This window comes from Calidris pugnax, unplaced genomic scaffold, assembly GCF_001431845.1.
Source record: "Calidris pugnax isolate Ruff unplaced genomic scaffold, ASM143184v1 scaffold178, whole genome shotgun sequence".
NCBI lineage: Eukaryota > Metazoa > Chordata > Aves > Charadriiformes > Scolopacidae > Calidris > Calidris pugnax.
Genome location: NW_015090986.1, coordinates 5218176 through 5242709, shown reverse-complemented (window position 1 = coordinate 5242709; position 24534 = coordinate 5218176).

Sequence of the window (24534 nt, the reverse complement as noted above, 5' to 3'; positions counted from 1 at the left end):
AGCATGTAATGAAGTGTTCAAGCTAAGATGTAGTGATATCCTACAATACATACCAGTTTCACATACTTTTAAATAAGATACAGGTATTAGTTTTCTTGTAGAGTTCAAATGGCAAGGCTGTATTCTTGCCTGATGGAGGTCAATGACATTCAGTTAAGGTCAAGAGAGCCAGACATTGTTCATGAAAGAAATTGCTAGGGCCTAGAGTCAGTACCCCAAGTTTGCGGAAAACAATAATTCTCTTGACAGAAAAAGCTTTTTCATAAAAAAAAAATATGTACTCCTAAGACAGAAGTGCCTTATTGTCAATAAAGAAATATTCAAAAGCTGAAAGGTTCATGATCAGATTAGATAGTCCAAACTGAAAACATGAAACTACCAAACTAATTTCACTTTGCAGTAGTAGTCCCTGACTGCTGTTTTTGGCATCAATCAAGACTCCTGGGTTTAGTGTATAAACAAGGGAAATTTACTTCCGGGGGAAAAAAAAAAAAAAAAAAAAAAAAAAAAGAGAGGTATTTGGGGTTTTTGTTTTGTTTTGCTTGTGTTTGGTTCTTTTTTTTTTTTTTTTTTTTTTTTTTTTCCTTCATCATGCTTAGCATTATTATGGCAGAGAAAGAATGAGTATAATTTCAGTGATGAAAAGTCATAGAGGTAATTGTGGAGTTCGAGAAGAATGTGAAATGTACACTTATTGAAGACAATTAAAATGAGAACCTGCAGCAGCAATGAAATGAAAGGTGTATGTCAAAGTAGAAGTTCATAGGATCACAGAATCATAGAACAGTTAGGGTTGAAGGGACCATCAAAGATCATCTAGTCCAACCCTTCGGTCATGATCAGAGACATCTTTTGCTAGATCACCTTGCTCAAAGCCTCATCCAACCTGACCTTGAGCACTTCCAGTTGTGGGGCATCTATAACTTCTCTGGGATACCTATTCCAGTATGTCACCACCCTCACCATAAAATATCTCTTCCTTAGGTACAATCTAAAACTACCCTCTTTCAGTTTAAAGCTGTTACCCCTCATGCTGTCACTACAGGCCATAGTAAAAAGTCTCTCGCTATCTTTCTTATAAGCCCACCCTGTATATTGAGAGGCTGCAATAAAGTGTCTGCAGAACCTTCTCTCTCCAGGTTGCACAAACCCAACTCTCTCAACTTTTCTTCATAGGAGAGGTGTTCCTTTGAGCCTCCTCTGGACCTGCTCCAAATTTCTTTTATTGAGGACTCCAGCAGGTTGGCTTCCTGGGCTACAAGCACACATTGCTGGCTCATGTTGAGCTTCTCATCAATCAACACCACCAAGTCATGGAATCATGGAATTGTCAGAGTTGGAAGGGACCTCTAGAGATATCTGGTCCAACTCCCCTGCTAAAGCAGGAACGCCTAGAGCACATTACTCAGGACTGCATCCAGGCAGGTCTTGAAAATCTCCAGAGAAGGGGACTCCACGACCTTCCTGGGCAGCCTGTTTCAGTGCTCCATCACCCTCACCGTAAAGAAGTTTTTTCTCATATTTGAATGGAATTTTCTATGTTCCAGCGTGAGCCCATTGACCCTTGTGCTGTCACTGGAAACCACTGAAAAGAGTCCGGCTCCAACATCCTTCAACTCACCCTTTAGATACTTATAAATGTAAATAAGGTCTCCCCTCAGTCTTCGCTTGTCCAGGCTAAAGAGTCCCAGCTCCTTGAGCCTTTCCTCATAAGGGATGTGCTCCAATCCCTTAATCATCATTGTTGCCCTACTCCCCAGGGCTGGTCTCCATCCGTTCTCCACCCAATCTCTATTTGTGCTGGGGGTTGCCCTCATCCAGGTGCAGGCTCTTGACTCTGTTGAACTTCATGAGGTTTCTCATGGGTCCACTCCTCAAGCCTGACCAGGTCCCTCTGAATGGAATCCCTTCCCTCCAGCATATCAACTGCACCATTCAGCTTGGTGTCATCAGCAAACTTGCTGAGACTGCACACACTTCCACTGCCTGTCATTGATGCAGATATTAAACAGTACTGGTCCTGATACAGAGGGACACGTCTCATCATCAATCTCCATCTAGGCATTAAGCCATTGACCACTACCTTCTCATTATGACCATCCGATCAATTCCTCACCCACTGAACAGTCCACCCATAAAATCTATATCTCCCCAGTTTAGAGAGAAGAATGTGCTAGGGACTGTGTCAAAGGCCAAATATGGTGGAGAGTGGCTTAGCAACTTCGTTTATCAGTCTTTTAGGACCCTGGGACGCATTTCATCAGGTCCCACAGACTTGTGTATGTTCAGGTTCCTCAGGTTGTCTTGAACCTGGTCTTCTCCTGTAATGGGTAACAATTTGATAATTCTGCAAACAACTGAAAGCTTACTCTCCTAAAATTCAGTGTCCTAACTTTCCTCTTCACCTAGTCCGTATCCATCTAGATTGTGAATACTACCATGGCTGCCACTAGTCTTGACATCCCTAACTGGTTCTTCTGTGTTGGTGAGCAACAGGTCCTACAACACTTCTCTTCTGTTTTGGCTGTCCATCACCCTACATTAAGAAGATATCCTTAATGCTCTCCAAGGGTATCCTGGTCACTTACAACTTGCTGTGCTGCTTTTCCAGCATTGTCAGATTGACAGAAGTTCCCAGCAGGATCAGAGCCTGTGGGTGTGATGCTTCCTGTAGTGGAAATGAGAATGCTTCATCAACAGGCTACCCTTTGTCAGGCAGTCTGTAGCAAACATCAACCATGAGATTTCTTTTAAGAAAAGGTAAAAAGTCAACCTAAAAATTTTTAGAAAGTCCAGCCATAATTTTTCTTCTGTCTTAGTGAAAGAAAAAAGTGTAACAGGTTAAGGTATCAGAGTCAAGTTATGAATTATGCTCTATTTTGCCATGTTTAAGTTTTTGAGCATAAAGGCAGCGGGGAGGAGGAGAGCAAGTCACAGGAATTGTCAGTTTTTCTTTATAAGATAATATAGTATCCTAGAAGGAATAATGATTTCCCTTAAGAAAGATGTCATTTACTTTCTATAGATGAATAGTTGTTTCTCAACAACATTCTGCATATTGAGACATGAAAAACTGCAACAGGTTTTCAAGGTCATTATAGCTTATATTCCACATACACTTTCTGTTTTCTAATTCTGCCTTGCCATTTGAAGTCTAATAGCCTTATTCCAAGCTCGGGGTGGGGGGCGGGGGGTGGGAAGAGGAAAAAAGAAGATTATCAGTATAATGATATAATTGCTTTTAAGTCTTCATGTGGTCAACCATGTCCACAAAAAAATGAAGAATAAATACTTTAAATAGTTAAAGATGTTTTAGAAACAATCTGCATTAGGTTTGTGTGTCAAAGTTTTGGAAGCTACAGAGGTGGTTTCTGTGAGAAGCTGCTAGAAGCTTCTCCGTGGCCAATAGGGCCAATGCCAGCCAGCTCCAAGATGTTAACTACTACTGCCCAAGGCCAAGCCAATCAGTGACAATTGTAGCACGTCTGTGATAACATACTTAAGAAGAGGAAAAAATTGCTGCACAACAGCAATTGCAGCCAAAGAGAGAATGGATTACATGTGAGAGCAACAGCTCTGCAGACAGTAAGGTCAGTGAAGAAGGAGGTGGAGGAAGTGCTCCAGGTGCCAGACCTAAGATTCCCCTGCAGCCATGGTTAAGACCATGATGAGCCAGGTTGTCCCCCTGCAGCCCATGGATGTCCATGGTGGAGCAGATATTTACCTGCAGGAGGTGTTTCATGGAGGACCCCATGGTAGAGCAGATGGACGCCTGAAGTAGGCTGGGACCCTGTGGAGAACATGCACTGGAGGAGGCCTGTGGGGAGAGCAGGAGCTCTTCTATGTTGGAGTGCATTTTCTGGCAGGAATCATGATCTCTTGGGGAAACCCACACTAGGGCAGTCTGTTCCTGAAGGACTGCACCCCATGGAAAAGACCCACACTGGAGCAGTTTGTGAAGAACTACAGCCCATGGGAAGGGCTCACATTGGAGAAGTTCATAAAAGACTGTCTCCCGTGTGAGTGATCCCATGCTAGAGCACAGCAAGAGTGTGAGGAGGAAAGAAGAGCAAAGACAATGTGGGATGAGCTGACTGCAACCCCCATTCCCTGCCCACCTGTGCAACTGAAGAGGGGATGAGGTGGAGAAAATTGTGAGTGAAGTTGAGCTCAGGAAGAAGGGAGTGGTCGGGGGAAGGTGTTTTAAGATTTGCTTCTATTTCCCATCATCCTACTCTGATTTTGATTGGCAATAAATTAAATTAATTTCCCCAATCAAGCCTGCTCTGCCTGTGACAGTAATTGGTGGGTAATCTCCCTGTCCTTATCTTGACCTATGAGTTTTGTTGTATTTTATTTCCCCTGTTCACCTGAGGAAGTGGAGTGATAGAGTGTCTTGGTGGGCACCTGACATCCAGCCACAGTCAACTCACTACACAATCATATTCCATTATGTCTTTTTCACTATGCAACTCTACAGAAAGATATATATGCATCCAGTTGTATGTTTCTTTGCAAGGTACCTGGTAAAGTATGTTCAACATTGATTTGTTTGGGACAGAGATCACAAGTGGCCACATTCAGCAGTCAAGTGCACAGAAATTCTAAAAGACAATCACAGTTCCAACTCCATACATTAGGAAATAGCTTTGGATTCCCATTTCACAAATAAAATAAAAAATTAGGAAGATTTTGTCACTTCTTGGTAAAAAAAAATCACATTTCAAGATTAGGACCACAGATACCTTTTTTTAAACTAGTCTGAATAGGCTGCCTATCTTTATATATATGTTATCATACATTTTTCCTTCATCAGAAAAGATTTGGTTAATGCTGAAGTTCACTTACCCTTAAAATTGAATACTGAAGTACTACTCAAAATTGATAATATTTAAATATTACAATCAGAACAAAAGGACTGATATTTAAGATAATTCGCTCAGAGTAGTGTGGTAAGTTCTCTCAAGTAGTACCTAACATTTCAACAGTATGGTGACTTTTAACAGTAATTTTACCTATAATTTTCTGGGTCATAGATAATCACTGTCATAAACCTATATTTCTTAAGACAGAAAAATGATATAAATTTGTAATGGTAAGAATTCTAAATGTGAGACTCTTGTTGTTATGTAAATCTTTTTTTAACATGGTAAGCAGTCATTGTAAGGGTAAGTAGAGAAGGATCCTCAAATAAGGATAAATTTAGAGTTCCATTGGGTACCACTCACAAAACCAAAATGTTTCAAGTCAGAATGAAGATACTGTAGTGTCTTCAAGGAGCCCACCACGGAAAAGCAAGAGAGGAAATTCAGTGACAGAGAAACAAACGTTATTCTGGTACATCTTTGATTTTAGCATGAGAGAATTTTATTTTATTTGTCAAATAAAGTTCCTCTATAACACTGTAGACACTCACTATGTGTTCCATTTGATATACCACTCCACTGTTTGTCTTTTTTATTATTATAATTTTTATAGTGAGCATAATTATGTTAAAAATTCCACCTGCACTCCACTTTCTTGTTGTGGTTTCGGCTGAATTTACCAAAGCCAGACTGACAGATGGCCCTCCCCCCCATCCTCCAAAAGAGAAGAGAGGCAGACTTAAGGAGATTTAGAAGTTTAGAATGAACTAAACTAATAATAAAAATAATAAAAAAAAAATAAAATAAAAAAATAAAAAAATGAAAAAAGAATGAAATAGATACAATATAAACAAAACCTTATCAAGCTCCCAGGATGACAGTCCCATCACCAGCAGGCACTAGGCAAGTCCCAGACTGGACTCAGCAATGGATGGGAGCTGGGTTCCAGCTCTGGAGTCAGGAACACATGGATCCGGATCAAAGGCAGATGAACAGACAGACTCCTCTTTGGACGTCAGCCATCAAAGAAAGAGAGTTGACCCTTTGATCCCTCAGCTTTTATACTGAGCATGGGGAAGATGGGATGGAATACCCCAGTTGGTCTAGTTTGGGTCACCTGTCCTGTCTGCTCCTTCCCATAGATGTGACCCCTCTATGTTTTTCCGTTTCTGACCCTCTAATGGGGCAAATAATGAAATTGGATGACCTTGGTTTTTATAGCAATAAGTATAAGCAAGGACCTCTCTCCATACTGTGCCTTGGCATGTAGCACAAACATTGGTCATCACTCTGAGAACAAGCAGTTTTCTCCACAGTATGCCGTTAATTTCAGAGAGTTCGAAGACACTTGCTAAAATGTAAAATTATAGAATGGAAAATTGGTTCTGTTTTACTTCAAACTGGGATATTTCTGTAATCCAGAAGTTGATATGAGTTCAGTTAACCTGTGACTGCTGCCACATGCCTCAGAACTGGGGATGCAAAGGCGACAAATAGCCAACATCCATGGAATAAGAGTGTGCAACCAAAACTCTCTACCGAATCACAAAAGAGACGGAAACATGTTTGGCTGATGTATATTTGGAATCAAAACCAGATTGCCCTTTTATAGTTCTGTGAGTCATCAAACTAGTTTACATAAATGGGTACCTTTTTTCTTTTAATTTTTTTTTTCTTGGAAAGCCTAGGTGTTTTTAAACAGAGTGCAAAAAAATAACAAATAAACAATAAATAAATGAAAAATTCAATTAATATATTTTGTTCTTTCACAACATCCTGACACCTTAACCCATTTTTATATTTATATTCCTGTCTTAAAGAGAAGGAGGAAAATGTCCTGTGTTGTAGAGTGTAAGCGCCTGTACAAAAAAACCATAGAAGGTCTTTCAAAGGAACAGGGATCATCTTGCATAATTTTAATTCTCTTCCTTTGGTCAGGTGAGAAAAGGGAGAAATTTGCAAGTCTGGGAAAAGCAGAACTTAAGGATCTTCCGGAATATCTCTCTCTTTGAAAAGAAGTTCTGTTTCCACAGTGCCTTGCCTGCCTACCCACTTCTACCTCCTTTCCCTTGCACAAGTCTAATATACTGTATTACAGTAGAATGAGGCCTCCAGGGCACTGACAATGCATAGATACCTACATTGTTATCTGTGATCTACGGAAGCAAAGGACTAATGATCGTTAACGTTTTATTACATTATCCTACATTTTGCCTTATATTTTTGGTGGATATTGATGTGTCTCCTCATCTTAAGCTAAAACTTCTAAGGAAAATCTTTGTCCCAGCTTCCTATCCCCCAGGTGAAATTTTATGAGTGAATTTTTTTCATAGCAGAAAGTATCTTTGTGCATTCACTTAGTCCATTTTTTAACCATTATGACTTACTTTATGACTAATTGTTGCATTATTGGCTTCTTTTTTAAAGACAGAACATAGCAGCCTGATGGATAAATTTATTAAACTTCTAATCTTGTGATTCTGTTTTTACATCACCTGTCAATAGGGGATAACATTTAAAGATGGAACTCAGTTTTCCCAAATCACATTATGCTTGCAGAGTCTGATTTGCAAGTATAGAATTAAATGGAGATGCATGAGAGGGGGCTGGAGTGTTTATTTCATGCTTTTAGGTCTGATGCTCTGGCAAAAATAAAGGGTCAGGAGAGCACAAATCATGATAGTTCAGCTGAGCACAACGCAATAAGCAGTAACTATGAAAGCAGCCTTTAGGCATCTTGCACTGACACTCCCAATAGGAGGTTTTCCTGAGAAAATTGAAAATTATTGGAGGTTTAGGTGAAGAAAATAAAAGAGACAAAAGTAACTAAGAAAAAGGATAAAGGTGTTACACAAGCAAAGGTTACTGGGTCATCAGCATACATCCATTTTACTCCATCTGACTTGACATCTGCTGAAAGGCAGAGAGACATAGGTAGCTTGTATTTAAGTATAAAAGCCTCATGGTAATTGCTGATTTCATTATTTAAAATGGCCTAAATGAGAAACAGAATAGAAAAAGGGCAAAGAAAATAGAAATGAACTTCAAAACTGAGCCCTTTTCTTTGTTTTTCTCTGGTTTGTTACTAGTAAACCCTTTTCTATCTCCTTTCTGTTTCATAAATGATTCCTTATGTCTTCTATGTTGATGCATGTCACTCTAATAGGATAGTTTCCAGTAGCCTCTGACACATTTCCACTTTCATTTACTAAAGATAAATGTTCCAGCATGCACACTGGATGTTTGAAAATTAGCTTCAGCTAAATGCTCTGAGGCTCACTATCTGAAAATGTAAAAAGTTCTATTGTAAATTGTGATCCAGCTGGCTTTAAGTTTAAACAGTAGCTTGAATTAATTGGGGAAAGCATTTGCACATGTATATGTTTATGTATATGTATATGGGTATGGGTATGAGTATGGTGATGAGTGCTATCAATTCTTTTGATCAAATAAGAAAGTTTATAAATTAATCAGAAGATAGATTTTGGTTTTTTTTCCTTCTGGAACTGATATTAGGCAAGACTTGGTTAGAGCTCTAGACAGCAAATTTAGGGAAAAAACAAGAGAAGACAAAAAAGGAAAAGAGTGAAGTTTCAGTGTCCCACCAAAACTGATGAAGGAGAGGGATTGTTACAGCTCCATCACCACTTCTACCCCCAGTTACCTGATCAATAACACTGTTGTAATTAGATAGATACTAGAAAAAGAGTTGAGGAAAAAAATAAACATATACATATATTTGAATATATACATCGATATATAAAGAAATATGCTTTAAAACCTTATTGTGTAATGTCCCATTAAATGAAGACCAAACCTGTCTATAGCAATGACCTGTCAGAGACACAACAGAGTTCCCAAGAGAGCAGGTTGGCAGAAGTCCATAAAGCCCAGGAACGGGATGGTACTAGAAGCTCCAGGGCCAGTAACACAAGAGCCCTTATGCTGACATACAGCTGTGTAACAATCTAAAGAAGCTGAACATAAATAATAGCTCAGGTGGAGCTGTCTTTAAAGTATGTATAAGACAAGAAAAAAGCACATCTGGGTAGAATGGCCCTACTGTTTCAGCATGGGGTATGAAGAACTGATAGCTGTACTGTCCTGTAATGTAATATCGTGTGTATAAATAATTTCTCATTTGTTACTGTGGTAGTTATTTACTCCACAGTCAGCACCAGAAATAATTGTAAACCATTAATTTTTAAAAGAATAGTTATTTTCTGCCTTTTGTTTATACTTCTATAATTCTTTCCAATTCCCAGATATTGATTAGGTTTAAAATAACAGGACTGGAATCAATGGACTGCAAAGACCGTTTTCTGCATGCTGACAGACATACAGGGAGAGATACAGTTTACTAAGGGACATTGATAATCAGCCCTAGTAGTAGTGTCCAAGCTATCAACAGCCTAGTATAAATATTGAACACTGGTAATAGCCATGGTGTGATTAATTCCAATTTCACTTCTTGTCACAGAAGAAGGCTTGCAATAGAAACTAGAATCTTCCTCTATAGTGTGTTTAAGATGCTGTCCTGTAAATCAGGCTCACACGAGGAGCTAGCAGCAGGAGTAAAAACAACCGGAGTTAGAAAATAGCAGCTTTTAGTCACAGGTTTAGATAAACATTGTTTTCACATAGTTCCCTCACCCTTTCCCATTATCTCAAAACAATATATGTTTGACTATCAACAGTACCTAAGTAAAAGTCAAGGGGAAACTAAGGAGAAAAATAAATCAAGGACAAATACAGAATAGCGAGTTCTCAGAAAGAATATACCATTTACCCCCGAACAGTTCTCTGTAAGTTTTCTTAGTGAAGGTGAAAGTGGTAAGAAATTGATCCCCCTATTCTTCCCACTACTACAGTGACTTTTCACCTCTTCTGCCTATTGATCTTAGATACTCTATCAGCAGTTTTGGGAAACTACAAAACAGACTGAGATGAATGCATATTTGATAGATGGTAAAGATGAGGCAATCGTTCTTGTACACTCACCATATAGCCTGAAAGTCCTTTCTTGCTTACTCTTTCAATTTTGAACACTATTATCCAGTCAAGGGCTTCCTATGTTAAACCCCTTGTATTATACATCAATTAAGTAATTAACTTACTTTCAGTTCTTAAATAGGAATCTATCAAGTTTCAGCTGAATTTCAAAAATGTGCTTTGACACTTAAGCATCATAGGGTGTATTCTCACTTCTGCCTCTTTTGCTACAACATAGATATTGAAAAAAAGCCTCTCCTGGAACTTCATAGAAGCTGAGAGCCTCTTAAGTGATGATCTAGTAGTTTAAGTCCTTAGGCATGAGTCATAAATCTACTGAAGTAAATTCAGGTAGTAAAGGCTGTCATTCTTTTTCATGGTAAACTTTGTGATGTTTAGAACATCAGACCAATTTACAACTGTTATTTACTAATTAACTTTTAAAATTATATGAAATATCTGAGCCACAGAAAGGAAAGTTGCCTGCTACATTTGTATTCCTTAACGGTGAAAACTAAATGCTATTGTCTTGTGTACAGCAGTGGTGCAGTGAGCTTCTACCACCACTCCCACATGAGACATAGCAACCTTTCCAGAGCAAGGCCATCTGATTGGCTCAAAAATACCAGTAGGTATCAATTATGTTTGATACCTGCTAGAATACCTTTTGCATTTTGAAATATATTTGATAACTACATAAGTTATCAAAGTTATATTTAAGTTATATTTAGCCTGAATACCGTATAGTATAAGCTGCACTTCCAGGTAATATGCATTACAGTTTTAAGTCATTCCTGGCACTGACTTGCAGGAGAGCAGGCTGAGAGAAGGCTAAATCTCACAAAGTAATAGAGGCATAGTCTGGGAAATCTGAAACTAAACCAAAATTACTTACACCAGCAAGTAGTAGGAAAAAGTGTGCATGGGCACAGCAAAGAAATTATGTCTTCAGACTTGCACAAAAAAATCTTGGAACTTTAAAAACATAAACAAACAAACAAACCCAAACCACAACAAAAGATGTGACATCTGACAATCCCAGGCCAAACTATAGTAGAGCCTTGTCAATGAATGTCCCATGGACACCACCAAGAGCTGGCAAGGTAAGGCTGGGGAGAATGCTGGGAACTTACACTTGTAAAGGTGTTGCTTGGGCAGGAACAGGTGGTCATGAGCTGAGCTGAAATGGGGGTCCTGGGCCCATGGACAGGGGTGCCAGAGGCACCACAGGAGGTTGTTCAGGGCCAATAAGATCTGTTAATACCTTCAGGGCCCAGAGAGATAAAGTCTTAGGGAGCTTGGAGGTTCACCTTGGATGAAAGATGGCTTCTGGGAGTCTAGAACTACCTGGTTGGACATCCCAGAGAAGATGAAGCCAGACTCCAATTGGAACTGCATGGTGATAGGACAAAAAGCAATGATCAGGCATTTGATTCTGAGAAATATCAATGAAATGCAAGAAAAGTACTTTTTACCATGAAGGTAATCAAATACAGGAACTAGGACCCAGAAAGATTGTGAGATCTACACCACTGGAAGTATTCAAGACTCAGAAGCACAAGACCTACAGCAATCGCATCCAATTAGACCTGCTTTGAACAAAGGGTTGGATTAGGTGATCTCTGGAGGTCCCTTCCAATCTGTTACTTTGTGAATCCATGGTTAGAAACAACATTATCTTCCTATGGGAGCATGCAAAAGAAAAAAGCATTTTCAGCAATTTCATGGCTCCAGAATACAGAGTGAGCCTGCAGCTATGCACTGAATACAGAATTTGTACTTTAAGAGAGATGCACAGATACCTGGTCATACATAATGCTAAGGTTTAGCGGGGAGTTCAGTGACCTTTTCACACAGAAAACTGTTGTACGGTAAATTGTATTCATCTGAACCTGGGACTGTCCCGCCTGAGGTTCAGTATTTACATGTTTACAGGAGGCAATGACTCTAGAGCCAAACTGATGTTTTTGTAGCGGCATGAATAAAAACAATTGTCACTTCTATAAAATTTGGATAAATTACTTATTAGCAATCCAATTCTTTTCTCAAAGAACTTCATAGTTTTAAACCCTCATGATAAACCTCTGCATTTTACCCATTGCAAAACAGTAATTCCAAGATAGCACTCCAAAAGCTGGTGGACATAGAGGACAGTTTTACCAGGAATTGAATTAGCCTGCTTTTGTATTTCCATTAGGTGACACTTGAAGTGCACAGAAGATTTGGATAGGCAGACTCCTATGGACTCCTATACCCTGCTAATTCTATCCCTTGTCTCCACATTTCTTTGAATTTTTTAGCTTCTTTTGAGCAGTATCAATTGCTGTCAGTTTCAGGTGTGCTCCCTGTGCACTTTATGATGAAATAATTTGCATATGGCTATTAGAAACAAAAACCTGACCTTGAGCTTGAATATCAACAGGCTCTGTCTTTAATAGTGATAAAAGCTGGCTGTGGCTCTGACCCAGACCATGGAGTAATGACTGTTCTCAACAGTATCAAGAAAGATGTTCTATGAAATAAGTCCAATATTTTATTAGCTTTTGATCTCCTTTCAACACTGGATGACTCTTGCTAAATATTTACCATTCCACTAAAAGAGGAGAAAAATGCATCATTTTGTTTCTGCCTTGAATCCTTTACCCTGGACTGTTCATTGTATGTGCTTATCCTTTTGTGGCTTGCTCATATGGTCAAGGGATTTCACAGCTTACTGTGGTTCTCTGACCTGTTTCACTTTTCTGTTTCTCTGATCCCTTCTGCTGTATAAGTAAAACTAATCTTTATTTTTTTTCCTAATTTCTCTCATGCTAATCTTCTGTATGACAATTGGTATGCTGCTTCCAAAACTATCAACCATAGCATCTCCCTTACTATATTCAAATCCCCCCCATCAAATGACACCTGCCATCTGTTCTTCCATAAGTGAAGAAGATACAAAGACTTTCATTGTACAACCCCCCTTAAAATCACCAGTATGTGCCCTTGAAGATGGATTTTATCATTTTTGCTTCCCCGTGTTCTCCTTGTCAGTTATCTCCTTTTAAAAGTGTTTTATTGTCACATTTAGATTATGTTATCATTCTAGAAGCAATTATTTCAGATGAGGGTAGTTCTCAAGGAAAATATTTATTTTCTAATTTTGACCCTTTTGCTATTGTTATTGATATCAGAAATGTTAGTGTGCTTAACAATGCAGAAGAAAATTTTATTTAAAAATTTATACATCATGGGGCAGATGTATGGGGGGACTTTAGCCATATATTTTGTGCTTCTTTAGGTGGTATAGTTAGTTTGCATAGAAAGATGTTTCTGTAACATAATCTTTTCATTATGAACACTTTCTGACAATTCTGACATCAGCACAGCTGGATATCTGACAAGCAGGAGGATTTAGAAAAAGATTGGTTTAGGCATTGCGGTGTGTTTGATTGACAATATGTCTTAGACCAATGGCAAAAGAAGTATTTCTATATTTGAAGGCAGAGGGCAGTGAGTACTGTAGTTGATTGTGATTTGTTCCTGGCAAGGAAAATGACATAAGGTACAGTTAGAATGAGATGCCTTAGCAAAATAGACTTTACTCAGAGAGGTAATTCCATTGAAACTGGTACATTTCCTCTTGATAAGCATTCCAGAATCTAGTTGAAGATCAAAGCCAATAAAAAGGGTTTCTATGATTCAGGCTGGCTGACTCACATTAGAGACTGAAAGAGATAATGGCAAGGCTATTGTTCTGAATAAACACACAAGGGCAATTTTCCAGCAGTTCTTCACTTGCACTGTGTACAATAACTTACTGATTACCCTATGGACTAGTAAACTTCTACCGGCCTTTTTTGTAGCTCATTGTGATGTTGGTTAGCTTTTAGAATGCAATTTTGTACTGTAAATGTTTCTTTCATTCACAAGAACATTAAACAAAAGAGATCTGTCATTCACATAAAATAGCTACAATCTACTGTATAAAATTTGCAACAGCACTGTTGGCTACACTGCTTTCTAACATGCACTATCTGATGTATTCATTACAGTTGTAAATTAACATGTAGGGAGTTTCAGCTACTGCATCTCTTTAAAAGGCATGTCTTTAAAAGGCTATCTCAAATAACTTATGCTGTAATCCAGTTTCAGGGTTCATTGACACATATGGCTGCTCATGGGGGTAATATCACTTTCAGTGAACTCAGGGACAACATTCCCAGAGATTTTTACAGAAGTGCAATCTGGTTCATTGCTTTTCAATGTTTGTATCTAACACAGCAATAATAATTTTCTAAAGGCATGTGATCTCTGTGAGGGGTTGGAAACCACTCTCAGTCAAAGGATAAACTGAGAGAGAGAAACTATTGAAACATATGTCAGTTTCTTTAAATTTCAGTACAAAGTAAACCTGTATCTGCAGTCTTCCCAGAGCAAGAGCAAATCGCTCATTACCTTGTCAAATGTTAATACTATATAGTATCACTGTAATGGTTCTTTAAAAAAGCATTGTCATTGTAATGCCTTTGAACTAAACTCTGGATGTTGTTCTTTGTGCTATACATAAGACATATCTTTTTTTTTTTTTTTTCCTCCATGCTATTTGTAATTGTTGAGAGCAATCAGGAAAAAAAGGTGGGAATACAGATTCAACATAATTCTCAAACCTTTTTGGTTTACACATGAAATAAAAAGGTTTTCTTACAGTTACTTTTAGACCCCAAGCTAGTAACAAAACACTGGCTTGATACCTGACTGGTGAAAGTTATTGTAGCTCTCCAGAGTTACAGTGATCCTTCAGTATTAAACCTTTAAAATGATATCATGACTCTTCTTCTTCAACAATAACTGTACATCATTGTTAGTTTTCTTATAAGAGTCAACTTCTAAAGTTTATGCATAAATTATTACCGCTACAGCTCTAATTACAATTGCTCTTGTCCCAGCGATGCTCCGGTTAAAAAGCGCTTGAGTTTGCTGAAAAGATATTTTTTTTTTTTTTTTTTTCCTCCATGCTATTTGTAATTGTTGAGAGCAATCAGGAAAAAAAGGTGGGAATACAGATTCAACATAATTCTCAAACCTTTTTGGTTTACACATGAAATAAAAAGGTTTTCTTACAGTTACTTTTAGACCCCAAGCTAGTAACAAAACACTGGCTTGATACCTGACTGGTGAAAGTTATTGTAGCTCTCCAGAGTTACAGTGATCCTTCAGTATTAAACCTTTAAAATGATATCATGACTCTTCTTCTTCAACAATAACTGTACATCATTGTTAGTTTTCTTATAATACTAAGAAGGTTTCTGATCTTTGGACATAGAGTACTTCAATAATGTAAAGCTGGATCACTTCTTGAAAGATTTCCATTCTAAATATCTTTTTCCAGTGCCTGATTTTCTGCAATGTTTTGTAACAACAGTTGAGTATTAACTTGATTATTTGAAGTACTATCACCAAAGGAGTTGACAATACAACAGCGACAACACCCACAAATATAGGTTAATAAATAGTGGGTTCATGAGGTGCTGTTGAAGGGAAGACATACTTTCTGTCCTTTGTCTTAATACTTCTAAAATCTAAGCCAGGTTTTAAAAGAGCCCGTAAAAATGATTAATATCATTTCAGTTTAGTCCAACATGAAATCTAATTTTAACGTAATAAATACCCCTTTAAATAAGATAGAGCAGAGAAGAAGGATAATTTAATCATAATTTAATCAGTTGGATATGAAGAGGATATAGGACTATTTTCCTTACTCAGATACATATGTAGAGCCACTGCCATTATTAATCTGCAAACATTAGCCAATAAATAACACAAAAATGGCACACAATGTACTGCAAAATAGTTATAGTAATTACTGTTTTGTTTTTTTTTTTCACAGACATACTCACATTACAGATAGAGATAAACATGCCTTTGGAATTTTAAGGAATTTCCATATAAAAGATATAGGAACCAAGATTCTTTGTATGCTAATTATCGCTTCAGGAAAAATGCATTTTCCTATTTTTGCAGAAAAAGATGAATTATTTGTTAATCAAATTGTAATAACAAATATTTGTAAAGAACTATATTGTGGCTGCCCTGGAATTTAAATGACAAATGCCTTGGGGCATGTGCTGGTCCTTTCCTTTCTGTTTCATCTTTTCCATTTTGCAGAACAGCTGGAATAGTAAGTCTTAGACATGCAAGTTCAGGGTAGTACAGTGCAGTGCAATGTAGTGCAATATAGGAAGTAATATATGACATTAATTAATTATCTTAGCTAATTGTTAATTAATGCAAAAACAGTGAACAAATCCTTCTTTCAGTAAATGTCGATATTAAGCTTTCTCAGCTAGACATATGCACATATCTCAGCTTCAAAAACAATGCTTTTCAAAGGTTCACACAGGACTACTGCAAAGAATGTCAGAGCTGAGCATCAAAGCAGGGAAAGCAGACACCAGTCTTTGCTGCTGCTATGGAATGGAATATGAAGCAGCTGCTTGAGTTACATCTTTTTTTGCCCATTCAAAAATGTCATTGGAATCTCCACAGAGGCTGAAACCTGAGATTGAAAGGATTAAAATGTCCAATGGAGTGTGCAAAATAAGTAGCAACTGTAGTGATTCAAGGTTGATGTAGCATTTCAAGCTGCAGAATTCAAGGATTTCCTGGCCTTTAGGCACAGCTAAAAGGGTTGATCGAGATCTGAAATATGCAAAGTGTTTGTGAAATAACATCTGGTACAAAACCATTGTCATGATTTCTCTTAAGATAAATCTAATAATAGAACAGTAATGCCCAATGTTTGAATTCCTTTACTGCAATTGAGTAATAAAGCACAACAAATATGAATGGCTGTTACCTGTGTTTATTTAATGCTGTGCAAAAATGGACACAGGACAAGAGCTGATGTTTTACTGACCATAACTCACTTTGCTGAAATACTGGTCTTGTCAGTTTCTATTGTTTTGGTTTTTTGCCAATGATATTCCAAAGCCCTAATAGCCATCCAGTTTATTTTCCTGACCCTCTGTCAAAGCTTGCATGAACCAGAGCAAATGACTCTGTCCAATCGGCTCATCATACTAAATGTCTGTATAAATCTACCAAGTAGCTTGAAAATCTACTCTGAAGGTCTACGTAGCCTTCAATGATCTAATATATTAAAAAGAACTGTGGCAAATAAAAAATCACCATCAAATAATTTTCCCTTTGCAGAGATCCTCCTGTCTAGTATATTTGGTAGGGCAACCAGAATATAAGCAAGGAAAAAGCAAGCATGGGGTGAATTATATCCACAAAAGTGGTCGAGTGATTAAGCTTGCTTTTCTGCATGGGCCTGGAATAAGAAGGATCATTAATCATTAGCATATTTTCTGTGTGTGTCTATTTCCCAGTGAAAACAGGACTTTGGATCTGATAGTGATCCTGCATTAAATAATTACTTAGTTATCTTGAGAACTCATGCACTTATTTGCACAATTTCACACATATGGGTGGTCCTCCCTCCATTTCCCCCTTTAGTTTTCCCCTTTCATAAATGGAACATTATTTGCTTTATTTAGAGAATTCACAGCTGAGAAATGCTGTGAAGTTTATCTCTTTATTTTTGTAGTTGGTTTTATATCATGGTTTCACTCAACCACTTACAAGAGCATTCCTATTTATTTCCCATAATATATCCATCATTATAATCTACTTTTCCATATATAACACAGTATTCAGTGTTTTGTACCTGAGTCCTGCTTGTAAAGTTTATTTCAGGGAAAAACACGAACAAAACAAAAAAAAAACTAAAACAAACAAAAACAAAGCCAATCAAACCAAAACCCAAAAAAAACCCACCAAAAAAATTCTCCACAACGCTTTCTTCAAACAACATTTGTTATTGTCTAAGATATGTGTAAATATACACCTTGTACTTATTGCAAGCAGCAAAAGACTCTTCAAAGCATGTTGCTGTTGTCCTGTTCTCAGTATGCACTTTAGAACCGATTAAAGCATCACTGATCTTCATTACTGGTGTTCCAGTCCTCCTGATGCTTAATCACACATGTTGAACATATGCCAGACAATGTTGGATGTCAAGAAAGTCAACATTCATATTTTCTGTATTTCCTCAAATACTTCAGCTAATATATTCTCTCCATCTGTTGCAGAAAAGCAAAGATAATGATAATGCAGTGACGCTGAAGTTATCTGCTAAATCCATTCTGTCAAATCTATTACTGACAAAGGTTGAGACTTTTTAAATGCTATTAGTTGGTAGGGATCAACTCATTTCCCTGAGCAGCTTTGAAAATCTCAGCCAAGATTCCTGCATTTTGCCTTTGGCCACAATGGATTTCCCATTGTGCCTTTCATATCTTGTTCAGCTACCCTGCTGCATAACCATCCAACTGCATGATTCCTTAGGAATTTTCCTTCATACTCATAATCTGTTCTTATTCAACAACCAGGTCTTAGTTTGTGAGCAATCAGACACATATCATGCCATTATGGAACCTCTTTTTACTTTCCTCATTCGCAAGAGCTTTCTCATCATCAGGTCCCAGCCTTGCTGTGCCAGCCCTCTGTATACCTAATGGCACGGATGACCTCAATTAGATATTCTAGTCCCTAAAGGAACATGAAATAGCGTATATGTAATGATAAGGGAATGGGAGAAATTCACTGTTGGCTGTCAAGGAGGATTTCCACCATCAGCATTAACCATATAATATAGTGGCAGTGGAGGGCAATGAATGTGGAGAGAAGTGAGAGCAATCAGCAAGCTTTCATTCAGTGAGATGGAAGAGCTTGTCAAAGACACAAACAACTAATCAGTTGCCAGCACTGATTGATGTCCCAGCCTGCATTCAAATCTATCATCGTGACCAAGTAGTGCCTATCGTTTACCCAGTGGATGGATAAACTAGAAGTAATATATGGCATCTAAGCAAATAGATCATTAATTCTGCTTAATATGTGTGGGCTAAAGTTTAAATCTTTTTCTAAACAGCAATCTTTCCCTTCAGGGAGTAAAAAAAAAAAAAAAAAAAAAAAAAAAAAAAAAAAAAAAAAAAAAAAAAAAAAAAAAAAAAAGATTAAAAAAAATCTACTGCAGTTGACTAGGCAATAAAGATATTTTTTTTACACGTTACAAATTTGCTGTGTTGGGTTTTATTTCAGTTTATACCTCACAATTGTCGCTGAGTATTAAATCTATCAGGAAATTTATTAACTTCTTAATTAAAATAATTAAAAAAGATAAGAAATGGTACGCCAGCAGAGACAGAGGACTGCTGTCCTTTATTTCTTCTTATGCTTTACACTTTTTTCATCTCCAAAGTGTTCCCAAACACAGCACTGCTACATTATTACCCTTAACTTTGTATTTTTTTTTCTGACTATGAGATGAAAATTTTAAATGCGGACATACAGTTAATTGGATTTTATTATTACTTGACTCCTTCTTAATTGCAGGGCATGACTTCGAATGATTTCTTAATGGTTTGTAAAGTCCACATTTTGCACCAATCAGCATCAAAGTCAGTAGAATTTGGCACTTGCTTTTGTAAAATGTTACTTCAAGTCGTAATTACTGGAAATATTGAGGTCTGCATTGATATAAATTAGAACCATTTTAGAACAGGAGAGGAGGAAGTTAGCAGTCTGCAGTTCTCTAAACTGAGGCTTAGTTTCTATCTTCTGTTAATCATCAATAGGCAAAATGGCAGGTGTTAAAAATTAAGGAATAGTGTCTCAATTTGCTGCATATACAATAATGAAATAAAACTATAATCTCTGAAGCAGAAACACCTGGGAGTATGATTTCTATGTTTTTGTAGTTTAAGATACACTCTGGCTTACTTCAAACATTGCTATTAGCCTCTCGTCAGTAGGGTACTATTAATAAATAATTAATGGTTTCATTCATGATTTGTATCTTCTGAGGTTATAAATTATTAATATCAGGCAACTACAGTAAACATAAATATTTATATATTCCATTTTTCTTAATATACTTCATTTTTAAGACTGTAAAAGAGAACAGAACTACTATTAAAGTATTTGACTAAAGAACAAGCCTGCTAAATTTGTTGCTAAGTTGTATGTTTAGAATGTTAAAGTTGAGTAAAGGAATATTTTCTTTCTTAACTCTCAGATTTTTTTTCAGAAAACAAAAAGCCTTCCTGTAAAATTCCCAAATATTTTACAACCTGAGCCTGACTACATAAAGGTGAGTGTCAAACCTGAAAACTGTTCAGCCATATAGATATGTCCAAAGTCACAGTGTCAGTCAAATGAATCCTAGACTTACAACAGGGTCTTCGCTGTCTGATAGTAGATTCCCGAGACACCTCTCACTCATTCTGAGATTTTAAGTCTCTTGAGAATCCCTGACAAAGCCCAATTTACAATCAATAAAGACTAAATGTCCAAGAAATATTCTCTGCAGTGCAGAGTCAGGATGCACTGATGGAAAACATTCTGTTTCTGAGTGGTTACCTTCACTGATCCATTTACCTGGACACTGTAATATCACAATACTTTACCAACTGCTGTGATAGCATTTCAACTACATAAGAATGTATTATGAAATATTTTTAAAAGTTGAATTTAATGGGCTGCATGTTTGGTTTAAGAAAACTCGTTTAACCACGATGGCTTAAAAGCACTTACTTTAAAATACATTCACTAGGTCTTTGCTTGAAATATGTATTATTTACAAAGTGAATCCATGTATTTTTTCAGAACAAGCTAGTTTCTTTAATATTCTCTATCACAAGTAAAGTACCTGTTCTCTAAAAATTCTTAGCATGGAAACATGGTTTAGTTTTTCTTATAACTGTTGAATAAATGTTAAAAAATATCTGGAAAAGAAATAAAATATATTGCAATGAAAATACTATAAACCTGCCATTGTTCTTTAATACAAAACTTCAGTTTTCATATATTTATTTTATAGTCTATTTGAGATCTATAAAAACTAAACAATCAACTCAAATTTCATGAAATAGGCCCAAGAGAACTGAAATGCAATTCTGTCCTGGGAAATTTTACTGAGCACGTAATGCTTGCAAATGGTGTTTATTGCCCTTAGTCGCTGTTTTCAAATGGCTGCTAATGTTAGTTTACAAATTGCAGTTTCAATTACATGGGATAGTTCAGATCTGTATCAGTTTTTTTTTTTCTCCATTTCTGAGTATGCTTCTTCTGTCAGCAGCTTGATTAATCCTCAGCATTTTTTGGTGTAGATCAAAGACTAACAGGAAGGATATTCTAATAAATTGTACTCAAACTTCTGACTCTATGGCTTCTTCTAGACATAGTGGTCTTATATAATGCCTCTGTACATATTGCAAGGTTCTTTCATTCCATCACTTTTAGGAGAGAATTTCATTATATTTGAGTCCTGGAGTTCTCCAGAAAACGAACATGTCTTTAAATATGTGGTTTGGTTTTGTTTGGTTTGTCTTTTAAATTGAAAAAGTTGAAAGTATGTGTAGTTCCTATGATCAAAATGGTACAATCCCTGGTAGACATGTATCAGTGGGACTCCTGGCTAAAAAGAAATGAAAGCTGGAGGAGATTTGAACTATGTTTATCCAAGTCTGTGTATTAGGCAGTTAAGTATATGAACATGTTAGGAAAAAAACAAAGAAACAAACAACAAAAAACCCCCCAAAAGAAAAAAACAACCAACCAACCAACCAAACAAACAAACAAAATAAAAACCAAGAAAATATCTATACAGTAAGGAGATTAGATGTCTAGTTTGGGTTTTCACCTATACAGCCATGGGTCTCTAATCTACATAAACTAGGACAAAGACTCAGTTACATAAAGGGCCCTGTTCTTTCTCCAGGGCAATTTTTGGAAGTCCTATAGATCTGCAGAGAAAAAATCACCTGAAAGCAGACTGTGGCTTGAAGTCTCTGACTCAGAAACCATGCTGCATTCATTGTTAAGAAAGGTGTTCACAGTTCAGGTAACTTTCAAATGAACCAGCCATCTGAGGTTTAAAAAATGAGCACACAGTTCAACTTGCAAGATCTTGGTCACTGTGCCACAGAAATATTGCTGAAATTGCAAGCTATATAGTTCTAAAGTGTAAATCACTGTCTGCTTAGGTGACTCTATCTTGTTGATCATCATCTCCATTGAGGTCACTGCAATTATTGATGGAATAAGATACCAATACACATAAAGAAGTGGACTAGCATATTGCCATCAATGTATTTGAATTGCTACTGTCTTTTTCCTCAAGAAATCTAACTGAAGCCGTTTAATAATTTCCAAAACTTTGAACCTTGTTTGAATTGTGTAGACTTCAATTCCCATTAAACTTCGCTTACATTTCATCAAAGTTTTCCTGTGGGAATACTTGGTGCGCAGATGTGACGCATCTTTGAGTATCTGGAAGTATGTTTATACATATCTCTTTTTTTTTCCACTTCTGTACAGGCCCAGGTGTATCAGTTAAAATATGTATAAAGAATAGAACTTAATAAAACATCAGAAATATGCAGCTGATAAATCACAAAAGTCACACAGCAAGTGCTATAATTACATACATTTTATTTTCTATAAAGTTGATGCTATTCAATTTTAAAATTATGTTCTATGTGGTTTTGCGGTATTTAGTAGGATAAGTACATGTTTGCTGTGAGAGCATATCAATGAGGTCTTGCAGCAACAAAGGGCATGGACTCCGCCAAGTGATGAAGTGAAGACGTTTAATGTTTTATTTTTACAGGATATATAGTTTCTCTCTTTTTAATCACACACTGAGCTCTCTACACAGATAGGTGGTGGGGGCCTGTCCACACGCCATTGTGAGCAAAACAATTGGCCACATGGAATGTTCATGAGCCCAGGCCAATTAGTCATTTGTTTTGTTATTTTGTTATCTATTTTTGCTGGCTTGCTATCTATATTGTTGCCTTCAGATTACCATACAAGGACATTGCTTACTGCTCTCAAGGCTCCCTTCCCACCACTGCAAGAACACCTGCCGAGCTCTTGCTCAGCAGCTTGTCTCCACAGTTCCTCACTACCCAAAGAGTTATTTGTGATCAACACATTCAAATAATATTTTAAAATCCAGTTTGCAATTTTTTCATTTTCCATGCTTTCCTAGAACCAATCTTCACTCACAACTATGAAATTATGGAACTGTTGTTCAGTTAAACTTACACCAGTGAGTCATGAGACAAGCAAGAAATATCAGGCTAACTCTTTTGATTACACTGGGAGAACTACCACTATCTAGTTGACCTTTAGCTTAATTTTAGTAAGGAAAAAAGCTGCTTCAGAAGTGATGATACTGCAAGCTCTTATATTACTGTTCTGAGGGGACAGACAACTCAGGAGGAGTACAGAGATCTTGTTAGGTCTTCCTAAAAATTGGAAGGCAAAAGCCCAGCTGGAACTCAACCTGGCCATTAATATAAAGGACAACAAAAAAAGTTTCTCTAAGTACGTCAACAAAAAGAGAGTCAGGGAGAATGTCCATCCCTTACTGGATGTGGGGGGAAACATTGCGACCAAGGATGAGGAGAAGGCTGAGATACTTAATGCCTTCTTTGCCTCTGTCTTCAATTGTCAGACCAGCTACTCCCAGGGTATTCAGCCTTCTGGGCTGGAAGATAAGGATGGAGAGCAGAACGACTCCCCTGTAATCCAGGAGGAAGTAGTTAATAATTTGCTTATGCACCCGGACATGCATAAGTCTATGGGGCCAGATGGGATCCACCCAAGGGCACTAAGGGAGCTGGCAATGGAGCTCGCTGAGTCTCTCTCCATTGTCTATCAACAATCCTGGTCAACAGGAGAGGTACCAGATGACTGGAGGGTGGCCAATGTGACACCCATCTACAAGAAGGGCTGGAAGGAAGATCCAGGAAACTACAGGCCAGTCAGCCTGACCTCGGTACTGGGAAAGATCATGGAGAGGATCATCCTGAGTGAGCTCTCAAGGCAAGTGCAGGGCAGGCAGGGGCTCAGAGCCACCCAGCATGGATTCATGAAAGGGAGGTCCTGCCTGAGCAACTTGATCACTTTCTGTGACCATGTGACCCGCTTTCTCAATGAGGGGAAGGCTGTGGACATTGTCTACCTGGACTTTGGAGGGGATTGAGTGCACCCTCAGTAAATTTGCAGATGACACCAAACTAGGTGAGAGTGTTGATCTGCTTGAGGGTCAGAAGGCTCTACAGAGGGATCTGCAGAGGTCAGATGAATGGGCCAAGGCCAACAGGATGAGGTTTAATAAGGCCAAGTACCAGGTCCTGCATTTTGGTCACAACAACCCCAAGCAATACTACGGGCTTGGGGAAGAGTGGCTGGAAAGCTGCCCAGCAAAAAAAAGCCTGGGAGTGTTGGGGGGCAGCCAGCTTAACATGAGCCAGCGGTGTGCCCAGGTGGCCAAGGCGGCCAACAGCATCCTGGCCTGCATCAGGAATAGCACCTTTCTGTGCAAACCCGAGTGGGAAAGGGAAGAAAATTGCCTGTTATTTTTTAGCGCAGCCCATCCATACAGATACAGTTGACACAGCCACTATGCTACTGTTCTAATCTGTACCCACAGACTGCTTATTTTCAAGGGCAGTTAGCAAAACAGTGTCATAATTTCTAAATACTCAGACTTCAAAGACTTCCAAGATGTTGCTTGTACATATGACACCATTCCCCAAGATGGGTATTGTCAGTCAAC